Source organism: Oenanthe melanoleuca, chromosome Z (assembly GCF_029582105.1).
Source record: "Oenanthe melanoleuca isolate GR-GAL-2019-014 chromosome Z, OMel1.0, whole genome shotgun sequence".
In the NCBI taxonomy this organism is placed as follows: Eukaryota; Metazoa; Chordata; class Aves; order Passeriformes; family Muscicapidae; genus Oenanthe; species Oenanthe melanoleuca.
In genome coordinates, this window is record NC_079362.1 from 6,960,202 (window position 1) to 6,968,286 (window position 8,085).

The following is an 8,085-nucleotide window of genomic DNA, read 5'->3' on the forward strand; positions in this document are numbered from 1 at the left end:
TGGCACCACTTCTCAGAGGTGGCAAGCTGCAGAAATCACAGATCCATCAAGATTTCCCTCAAAATAAAATTTCCTCAGCAAGCACAAGACATTTCCCACCACACATGCTCCAATGCAATTTGGTCTGGAACATCCTTCAACTTTTTTTTTTTTTTAATTTTTTAAGCACTCTAAAAAATTCACTGGGAAATCCCTGCAGCCTTTCCTTGCTTCATTCCCTACCCAGCTGATAATTAAATCTACCAGAAACAGGTGCAGTTGGACAGGTAAAATTTTACCTCTCCTATGCAGAAAGTTAATGTTTCACCTCTTGTCCCCTGGAAAATGTTTGTGGTGTTTCACAAACCACAGCTCTGTGACAGACCCCCAATAGTCTTTTAAAAAAAACAAATTAACACTTTGGGGAAAAAATTATTACCCTAATTTTTCCATGTAATATATATATATATATTTTATGTTTCAGCAGATTACTTTTCACAGGAAATGCCAGACAAGGAGAAGGAATAGTTAAGAGGGAAATTGATGCTACTCTGCAAAGTATTTGGCAGAACAGAGAACTTTCAAGAATTCTTCAAGTATTTTCTAGGACATCTCTGAAGGAGGAATTCAAGAATGAAAGGTATGATGGTAGAAAGGGCCATCAGAAGAGAAAAAATAATTATGAATAGAGCCAAAATTATTCCAATTTGCTGAGATGACAGAACCGTCATTTGGAAAAGCTACAAAAAAAAAAAAAAAAAAAAAAAAAAAAAAAAAAAAAAAAAAAAAAGTAGGTACCATAAGAAATAATGTTGTTTACAGCAGGAAAACAATTAATGAAACAAAAATGTGGTGACACCATGGAGAGATCTGTGCAAATATCTCTTGAAATGTGCAGATGAGAAGAGGAGCTGGCAATACCTGGCACACTCATTTCAGAGAGGGCACACAGAGAACAGAACTGAGACACATTTCAAGAGTCCATGGACTGGAAGAGTTTTTGCCTTGTGTTTTTCTCAAAATAATTATAAAACCACAGACTGCTCAATGATCTGGCAGCAATTAATTAAAGGCTATAATGACCAATTTTATAGAATGTAATAATAAATCTGTGAAATTGGTTGTCACTGGGCAGTATGGCAGCCCAAAGCATATCACAGGTCCAAAGTAATGCAATTACCTCAAATAGAGGTGAATAATAAAAAAAAACAAAAATAAAAAACAAAAAAAAAAACCAAACCCAAGCAATACAACTACTTTTTCTTAAGCTTTTTCTTATTCCTTTCTTTGTCTCTATTCTTATTCTGATTTCTTCCTATTTCTGTTCTTATAGTTTTTCTTACTCTTATTCCTATTGTTATTCTTGTTCTCATTCCTTATTATTTTTTTCATTCATATTATTATTTTTCTTATTCTTATTATAGTTCTTTTTTTTTAATTTTTCTTTTTTTCTTATGCTTTCTTTTAAGGTTTTCTTTTTCTTAAGCTTTTTCTTATTCCTTTCTGTCTTTTTATTCTTATTTTAATTTTCTCTTATTCATTCTTATTCTTATCCTTATTCTCATTCTCATTCTCATTCTCATTCTCATTCTCATTCTCATTCTCATTCCTCCTTCTTTTTTTTTTTTTTATTATTCTGCTCTTTCTTAAGTTTTTTCTTACGTTTTTCTTATTCTTTTCCTTATTTCTTCTCTTTTTCTTATTTTTATTTTCCTATTCTCATTATTACTACTCTAAGTGAAATTCTGATTCTCCTCAGAATCATAACCATTCTTACAACATTCTTAACTGGTCACACAGATAATTTTATATCCCTACATGTATTTTGTGTGTTAGGTTAGACAGTTACTTATGAACCCAGCCAAGCCCATTATAACATTCCAGGCCAAATATTATATCTTTATTATCTATTAGAATTAATAAGATAATGAAAACATCTTGCTTTTCAAATTAAAATTAAAGATAACCAGTATTGATGTTCTGCATTCACCACAAAGAGTGAGTAATTTATAATTAATACAATAGGAGGAAAGGAGTTCAAGCAATAAAATTCTTATATTAATCAATTTATCTTCATTTTGTGTGCATGAATTCTAAACTGCTCAGAATATTAAAATCTAAAATTATGTGATAAATTATAATTAGCTGTGGGGAATAGTTCTGTTGTTGTTTGGGTTTGGGGTGTTTCTTTCTTAATAGAGAACTGGAGATTTTGACAAGCATTCTGTTGGATTCTTTGGCAAATCAGCAGCAAAATCCAAGGCAAATTTATTTCACTAGACATGAACACTTGCTGACCATAAAAATTATTCTGAAAGCACATTTCTTCAGTTTGTTTCTGGAAAACACCTCGTATACATTCAAAAGCTTCCTTACACAAACCTTCCCATTAAATTAATTCAAATTTGTGGAGATTGTACCAATCCAGCAGAGAAGCTGAGTGGATGTGTGCAGTGCACCCCCAAAGAAAATTCATTTTTCACTAAAAGGCTCCAAGGAAAATGTTGCAGCATCCACCCACCCCCGTGATATTGAGCTGTCACCCAAACTGCTAATTGCCCTAATTCTTGTCCGAGGGGGACCTCCCACTGGGAAATGCTTCTCTCCATAATAATGAACCCCAGCACAAAGTGCAGCATGTTAATGGAAATTAACTTCTTGTTAATTGTTGATTCAGCGCTGCCCAGAAACTCCGGAGAGGAAGGTGTTAACAGGAACCTTTAGCCAGAATTAGGCAGGGTTAATTGGGACATGTGGAACAGGATCTGAGTGACAGGAGACATTAAAATTAGCCCTGTTTATCCAGCTGTGGCAGGGCAAGGAGGGTGGTGGGGAAATCCCTCCTCTGACCCACACAAAGACCTTTCTGCCACGGGATTTCGGGGCAGTGTTTTCCCACTGGCACAGCTCCACCAGTGGAGCAGGGGACGTGGATCCATCAGCCCCATCCTTCATCCCAAAACCTGGCAGAGAATCAGGGATCATCCTGGCAAGGTGGAATTATCTGTAAAAGCAGCAGAAAAGTGTTTTTTGCCAAAACAACATGAGTTTCAGGCCTAATCTATAAATATGTGCCCTGATCTGCATTTTATACAGGTATTTTTGACGTTAAAGCACTTGAGGAGACAATCAGGGACTGCAGTTAAGAGCCTCCATCCACATTCCAGGATTTTTTTGGGAGAAGATAATTGAAGGGTTGTTATGATTAACCTTATGTCATAGCAAGAGGAAAAGGCAGAATAAAATTAACAAAATGATGCCTGAGTCTTTTAGCAGCACAGTTTGGTTATCCCATAATGGTATTTCAGACCCTGTGCTCTAACTGTGTTTCAGGACAGGATGCAAAAAGAGGTTTTTCTTCCCTTTTAGGTAGACCATGCCCCATGACTCTTCTCTTATTTAACATTTCTTCCCAAGCATGTTAAATATATTGCTCTTTGCTGGGTTCTGTGGATAATGACTTCACAGAAGGAATAATTGACCAGTATTTCCACTAGCTCAGTTCTCAGCTGCTGCTGCCCTCTTTGCTCACAAATTGGTAATTGATGCTACAACCAAGGCAAGAGCAGAGCATTTGGTGACTCCCTAGTTTGGTATTTCATACTTGCATTTCAGACCTTGAAAAGGCATTTTTCTTATTTTTTTTATGCCCTAAAGCTTGTTTCTTTTAGTACTCTACCACTTGATTTAACAAATACTCCAGCTCCTCCCTACAAACTTTATTTCTATTTCTATTCTCCCTTCAAACTTTATTTCTATTCCTATTTATTTCTTCCTACCCACAACTGTCACTACCATATTTCAAAGCAGATTTTAAAATTGGATGCTCAGCTCCTGTTTCTCACAGAAGACTGATGTTTTTCCTATCACATCTGGAAATGCTTTTTAAAAAAAAAAAAATTTAAAAAAATTCAGGTTTTATTTTCCCTTGTCTTTTCAGTCTGGTGTGAGCCAGTGAATGCACAGCTTGTTCAGTGTAAGCAGAACCACATTTGACTGAGTGAAAAGAAGCCTCTGCCTGCTCAGAGCAATGTCTCTGTCATCCTGGGGGAAGCAAAATGACAGAAATGACAGCCAGCATGTAGGACAGGGATGTGGAGAGAGATGCTGTGCTCCTTGATCACAGTGCCTCTAAAATGGAAAAGAAAAAGGAAAAAAAGATTGAACAGAAACAGAAACAGTCACAAGCATCTCTCTTTCCAGCACAGGAGCAATTGCTGCGTTTTTCACTTGGAAAAATAATAAAATTATGCAATGCAAGGAGAAAGTGCTGTAAAGGCAGGAACACCTTGCTCCCAAATCTGTGTTGTACAAAGGGCTGAGGGCTCTGTGCTGTAATGCAAGGACTGGCCAGAGTGATATATGTGGGGAAAATGATGTTTTTCCTGCATGGAATACTCTCTGGGCTCAGTCCCATTGAAACTTCCTTGTGCTGGACCAACTGGAACCACATCTACACTGCAGAAATGGACATAACAGAGAATTATCATCATGCTATTATTGGGGCTATTTCATCAGCGTGGAGAACCAGTGACTGAAATGTGGAAAAGAGAGTTTCTCCATTTTTTTGAGCTGCCTGTGTTTCATTGCAGGTGGGATGAAAGAGGCCAGAAAGGGCTGAGATAATTAAAAGTGCCCAGCCAGGGTACTGATGCCTTGGGGTGGCTGCCTGGAACAGAGGCTAGAGATTGAGAGAATAAAGTGAGTATTTGGTAAAGACCTTCAATAGATTCACTTTGGGCTGCCAGAGGCTGCACCCAAGATGGTCACAAGTTTCTCACAAAATTATAAGTTTGGTCCATTCACATATCAGGGGTTAATCCTTCAATTACACCTTCAGGTAATGAAGTCATTTACCCCAGTTTGCTTCCCCAAATTCACTTTGTTTTGTACTTTTTGGGGCCTGAGGCTGTGGTGTGTCCTTGATCTCAGAGGGATTGTTTTCTGACAGTGAAGACAGTAACTAACCCTATGTAAGGAGTTCAGAGTTATACATTAAAGCAGGATTTGAAAAACATAAAAGCAAAAATATTTTAAAGCATCACTTGTGCAAAGCAGGGCAGGAGTTTCCTCCAGCACAGCTCTACCTGCCAGCCCCTGTTCCCATGGCAGCTCCTGCAGAAGCCCCCACTATTTTAGAAAACCTTCTGCTCTTTCTGGAACATCCACAGCAGAACAAAGGAGGCTTTTTTTTGCCCCAAAAATGAAACCACAAAAAAAAAAAAAAAAATTTAAAAAAAAAAAAAAACCTCCTTTCCTTCCCTCTGTGAGGAAGGAAAGTTTGATCCAAAAAACTTTTGTCTGGGTTTCTTGCCATGATGCAGCCCAGTTGCACTCTGATGGATTGAGGAGGTGGAGGGGGAGTGGGAGAGGTGCTGTCATGCATCCCTCATCAGGTTTTCATTTGTCTGAGTTAGGGCTGTGGTAGCAGTGGGGAAAGGGGCTCATCTGAGAGTTTGTTTTTCTAGCCTGGAGGGCTCTGCTCCTCAAACATGCTTGTGTTTGATACCTGAAAGGGAGACAGCAGCATGAGGGGTTTGTGACTGACCTGTGCTGCCAGTCAGATTTCAAAAGGGAAAATCTAGAGCTTGGGAGCTTAAAAAAAAAAAAAAAAAAAAAAAATAAAAATGCTAGGCAGAGCAGCACAGGTCTTTGATGAGCCACACAGAACAGCCTTTGAGCGTGTGTGCCCCATGGAGATGTGTGCTCTGCACACAAAAACACCCAGGAAACCCCTAAAGACAGACCCACATTGCACCTCCACAGAGAATGGCAGCAGTTCTACTCAGGGCCTGGAAATTCAGGCCCTTCCCTTGCTCCTGGTGGATGGAACATTTAATTCACTACTCTGCCTCACACTCACACACAAGTACAAATAGCCACAAAGATCTCAGCTGCAGAATGGTGCCCAAAACTCAGCACTCCTCATTTCTAAAGTTCCACTCCTTCCAATGACAAGTAAATAAATTTTATTATCTAAAGAGCATTTTTTAAAAAAAACCAGATAACCTCTAAAGCTTTAAACTCGTTCTGCTACTTTATCTCCTACAGCAGGTCTGCCATCCCAGACACACACAAATCAAGTGGGAGGATGGTGCTTCCAGCTCCCTAAATAAATTTAGGAGCCATGGAAAGGGCACACAGTCACCAGGGGCCCCAGCCCTGCAGCCCAGGAGCTGGAAGCAGGCAGTGGATGCAGAATGTGGGACTGGCATTTCAGACATCTCCTGGTGAGGGTGTGTGTGGTGAACTCTGTGCAGTACCCGAGTGGGACCCTCCTGGTGGCACCAGCAGCTGGAGATTGAAATGCCAGCCTAACATCTGTCCCTGTGGCTTTGCTCCTTGCTGGGCTCCCCTCAGGGCAATGAGGGCTAATCAGAACCACACAAACCTCCATTCACCCAGTGCTCCTCACAGCCCAGGTGTGCTTCACTCTCATTAACGATTTTAAATCAATTAGGACAGAGAATGTCTCTCATTAGCAGGCAGGAGGTGCCCTGGTGCTGCCCTGAGCATTCTGCAAACTCCATATTTCCATATTTCCCCCCACCCAGGACCTCACAGGCTGTGCCCATCCCTTCAGCATCAGTGACCAGCAGCCCCCAGAACCTTCCTGAGCCCCTGCAGCCCCCCAGAAGCAGGAGGTGCCCCCAGCCCACCAGAGGCAAAGGCAGAGCATCTCTGCTGAGTGCCTGCAGCCTCAGCCCTGCCCTGTCTCCTCCCCACACACCAGCCCAGGGATTTCATTTTGCTGCCTAATTAGGCAGCCAGGGAAATATGAAAGCCAAAAAAAAAAAGCCAGGTATAAATAGGAATCCTTCACTTACTGAAGGGGCTAATAAGGCCTGAACCTGCTCTCGTTTGTACTTTATCAGATAAAGTAAAAAAAAAGACACACGGTTTAAACATGTGCTTCCAATTTTCTCAGAACTAGTAAATGGAAAATGCTGCTCTGTCATTAACCATTTTCATATTTATTCTGCAGTATATAGGGTTAGAGGTGGGTCATGTTTCTGTGGCAACTATTGTGGAAACAAAAATTCTTTGTGCCATAGTCTTATGTTAATTAAAACTTATAGCATGAGAACACCTCAAACTACTTCAATACAAGTTTAGTTAATTAGTTCAGATGCAGGACTGAGTTAGTCATTCAAGTCATATATAGCCTGCAAACCCAAGAGAAAACCATATTTGGATTCCCCCAAAGTGAGTTACCTTTCTTAGCTTCTCTATTACATGAGAAAAATGAGTTAAAATACTATTTTTCAAATAAAACATGACTGCTATTAACCCAAATGGATATCCAAGAACCTGCCAAGTTTGTTGGGTTTTAGGTAGAGAAATTAGCTTGTAACAATGCATTCAAAAATCTATTTACTTATATTTTAGAGAAACCAGAACAGGTATTAAGGAGTTTGGGGTTTTTGGTGGTGTTTTTTTTTGTTTGTTTGTTTTTTTGTTTTTTTTTTATTTTTTATTTTTTTTTTTTATTTGGTTGGTTGGTTGGTTTTGGGGTTTTTTGTTGTTTTTTGGGTGTTTTGTTTTTGGTTTTTTTTGTTTGTTTGGGGTTTTCTTGGGGGTTTTTTGGGGTTTTTTGTTTGTTTTGTTTGATGTTTTGTTTTGTTTTGTTTTGTTTTGTTTTGTTTTGTTTTTGTTGTTGGTTTTTGTTTCATTTTTGGCCTTCTGGTTTGGGGTTTTTATTCCTTTCTTGCAGGAAAGGGAATTCTGTCTTTCTGCAGCGCAGAATCTCTGTGCTTTATCCATCATCTCTGGAGGTTTGTGTCTTTTCAGCTGGTGGCCTGGTTTCCAGGAGATTTCCAAACCTCTCAGTTGGCTCCCCAGCTGTTTCTGTCACCCACTCACAAAGTCACACTGAAACAGCCAGTGCAGGATGCAGATTTCACCCTGATACACTCTAAGGGACACCAGAAATCTTGGTGAGAACAGAGCAGGGGGAAAGTGGTCATTAAGGATACTTTCCATTTTTACAGATATGTGAACTAAAGCAGGCAAAATTGTGAAATTATGTTGAAAACTCTTTATTTTTGTATTTCTGAGAGTTCAGTACTCAGCAACTGATCCATATGAGCAATGTTTCCACTTCTA